The 3709-nt window shown below is 44.6% G+C and overlaps 1 pseudogene; it reads left to right on the top strand.

Moving 5' to 3' along the window:
- The first annotated feature begins 249 nt into the window (after nucleotides 1-249).
- LOC119361339 overlaps nucleotides 250-3709 on the top strand; it is a 10414-nt pseudogene continuing 6954 nt past the window's right edge.

Below are 3709 nucleotides of genomic sequence, written 5' to 3'. Positions count from 1 at the left end.
CTGGATGAGTTGAAACCGAGTTCTGCTGATCGTGTCCTCATCTGTACAAAGATGAATGAGATGGATGAATTACTATATCGCGAGGAAATGCTTTGGTTGCAGCGCTCACGGATCACATGGTTGAAAGAAGGCGATCGTAACACAAAATACTTTTTTCGTCGTGCTGTTTGGCGGTCACGGTGTAATTATATTCAGCGACTTCGTCGAATGGATGTCACTTGGTGTCACGTTCCGTCTGATATGGAGCGGATGGCAACATCGTACTTCCAGGAGGTTTATACAAAAGATCCTACACTTTCCCCCGAGTCGGTGTTGGATTGTATTCTGCCTAAGGTGTCGGCCGAGATGAATGCTTCTTTGCGTGCGCCATATATGGAGAAAGAAATATCTGACGCCTTGTTCCAAATAGGGCCGCTAAAGGCGCTAGGTGCAGATGGGTTCCCAACACGTATTTATCAACCCAACTGGGTTGTGCTTAAGGTTGAAATTATTGCTGCAGTCCTTGAGTTCTTTGACACAGGAGTTATGCCGGAAGGCGTTAATGACACGGCAATCGTCCTGATTCCTAAAGTTCAACATCCTAAAGAACTCAAGGATTTTAGGCCCATTAGTTTGTGTAATGTTCTATACAAAATAGTTTCTAAGTGCATGGTTAATAGGCTACGTCCTTTGCTCATGGATCTTATTTCAGATAATCAGAGCGTGTTTATTCCGGGACGGCTGATATCGAATAACTCTATTGTCGCTTTCGAGTGCATTCACCATATACAGTCTTCGCGGCAGGGTGCCCCTGCTTTATGTACATACAAATTGGATCTATCAAAGGCGTTTGATCGTGTGGATTGGGTCTTCTTGGAGAAAGCCCTCCTTAAATGGGGCTTTGGTCTGGTTTGGATAGATCGCACTATGGCATGTGTTTCTTCGGTGAAATATTCTGTCAAATTTAATGGTAAATTATTGGAGTCTTTCACACCATCAAGAGGGCTGCGGCAAGGTGATCCATTGTCTCCCTTTTTGTTCCTGTTTGTAGCTGACACGCTATCTGCTTTGTTCAGTAAGTCAATGACCGAGGAGGGACTAGAAGGGATCAAGATTTGTCAGAGAGCTCCAGTTATTTCACACCTCCTTTTCGCGGACGATTCTTTGTTATTTTTCTGTGCTTCCATGCAACAGGCAACGTTGGTGAGAGGTTTGTTGAACACTCAGCGTCAGGGCAACTTATAAACCCTGCAAAGTGCTCCATTCTGTTCTTCGACAATTGTTTGTCGTCTGAGGCCGCGGGAATTAAGTCAATTCTGGAGGTGACTCAAGAGGTTTTTGGTCCTAAGTATCTTGGTTTGCCTGTACCTGAAGGGAGAATGCATAAGGTTAGATTTCAAACAGTGCAAGCCCGACTTAGTAAGAGATTCGTTGATTGATGTGAACAGTACATGGCAACTTCGAGCAAGGAACTATTAATTAAATCAGTTGCGCAGGCCATACCCACCTATGTGATGAGTGTATTCCGGCTGCCGATGTCTGTACTGGATGATCTTACACGATTAATGCATCAATACTGGTGGGGTGTAGAGAAAGGAAAACGAAAGATGGCTTGGTTAAGTTGGGACAAGATGAGGCTACCAAAGTCCAAGGGTGGTATGGGTTTCCGTGACATGCGAGCCTTTAACCAAGCGCTGCTCGCAAAGCAGGCCTGGCGACTCCTTGATAATCCGGAAAGTTTGTGTGCACGATTATTACGAGCGAAGTACTATCCCAATGGGAATTTATTGGACACAGTATTTACAGGAAACTCTTCAGCAGTGTGGAAAGAAATTGAACATGGTCTGGAACTGGTTAAAAAAGGCATCATTTGGCGGGTTAGAGATGGTTCATCGATACATACTTGGAGGGATCCTTGGATTCCTCGAGGCCATAACTTTCGGCCGGTCACACCGAAAGGGAACTGTCGATTCAATCGTGTGTCTGATTTTCTTGATGATAATTGTGCTTGGATGGTGCAACGTTTGAATGATCATTTTTGGCCGTTGGATGTCCGTGAAATTCTGAAAATCCGTACTTCACCGAGACAACGTCAAGATTTCTTTGCCTGGCATCCAGAGAAGAACGGGTGTTTTTCCGTCAAAAGTGCCTATTACCTGGCGACGGCCGTGCATGATGAACAGTTCGCCGGCGGGGCATCGAGCCCTAGCCCTGGCGGGAATCGATCCATTCGGAATCTTATCTGGAACTCTTGTGTTCCTTTACGCATGTAACATACGGCTTGGAGAGCGGCGACTGGTGCGTTGGCTACTTCGGCGTGCATGCAGTATAGGCATCTCACGTCGCGTGGGACGTGCCCCCTCTGTGGCATTGTGGAAGATAGCTACCATGCATTGGTTGCATGCAACCAAGCACGTAGCATTTGGGAGGCCATGAGGCGCGTCTGGTCGCTCCCTTGTGACCAGCTCCTTATTAACACTCGGAAAGAGTGGTTGCTAAACCTGCTGATTAATTGTAACGATGCCGAGCGCGATCGTGTTCTTATGGTTATATGGCGCATCTGGCAATTATGGCAATTACGGAATGATCTTACTCATGATAAAGAGGTTCCCCCGGTGGCTGCTACGGTGGACTATTTGGAGAGTTATATGAAGTCTATTGGAGATGCTAGTAAGTATAGCACAGAGGAAATTATTAAGGGTAAAATGCCGGTTGCTAGTTAGACTTTGCCTGAAGTAAGTGTGGTCACAGCTCCTAAGCTTTGGCTGCCTCCTCCTACTGATTTGTTCTGTCAGTAGATGGGTCCTTTTCATGGGAGTCTGGTGCAGCGGCAGTAGGGATGATCCTCCGACATCATAATGGATCAATTATTTTTGCTGCATATCGGTTTATTTTCAATTGCAACGATGCACTGGAAGCGGAGTTACATGCAATCATGCAAGGAATGGCGCTTGCTTTACAACATTCTAACCTTTCAGTCATTGTCCAATCTGATTCAAGTGAAGCTTTGTCTAGTCTTATAGGAGATGGACTAGTTCATTCTGCCTATGGACATCTGGTGGCTGAAATTAAGGAGTTGATGAAAAACCGGGAGTTTATTCCCCAGAAATTATCTAGGGATCAAAATAGAGTTGCCGACCGTTTGGCAAATTATAGTCGTTTAGAGTGTACCACGGCTGTGTAGTTGCACCTAGGTCCATCATGTATTGAGGATCTTTTGCCTCTCGACTGTAACTCTCTCATTATAGAATAAAACTCTCTTTTCCTCCCAAAAAAAACAAAGGGATGCACTACAGGTCAGTTGCCTGAAATATTAATCTCGTTCGGTCACCTTTTTAGCCGCGGGATACATGCATCTACTAGCCGCAGTAGTATTGATTCAAATAAACTTTACTCATTGATGAGTACATATCAAGTTAGTTTCCACCTATATCCTAGAAAAAGGTTAGTTTCCTCCTTTGTCACAAAAAAAGTTAGTTTCTACCTTTGTCACAAGAAAAAGTTAGAAATGGTGGATGCATCACTAATTTGACCGAAGAAGCAACTGAATCCGTCCACACTCACCGACGCGTCCGTTCGAATTCCACCCTGCCGCCGCAGCGTCCTCACCAAAAACTTCAATAATTATAATTTAAGAATATTATGTATGAAAATAATAACATAAATTAAATTGTACCGCACAATTGCAACATCAAACTATTGCCGCATACATAGGGCGGAGCCGGGAATT

The sequence above is a fragment of the Triticum dicoccoides genome, chromosome 2B, assembly GCF_002162155.2.
Source record: "Triticum dicoccoides isolate Atlit2015 ecotype Zavitan chromosome 2B, WEW_v2.0, whole genome shotgun sequence".
NCBI lineage: Eukaryota > Viridiplantae > Streptophyta > Magnoliopsida > Poales > Poaceae > Triticum > Triticum dicoccoides.
Note: the sequence above shows the minus strand (reverse complement) of the source record. Positions and strands in the feature narration are given on the sequence as shown.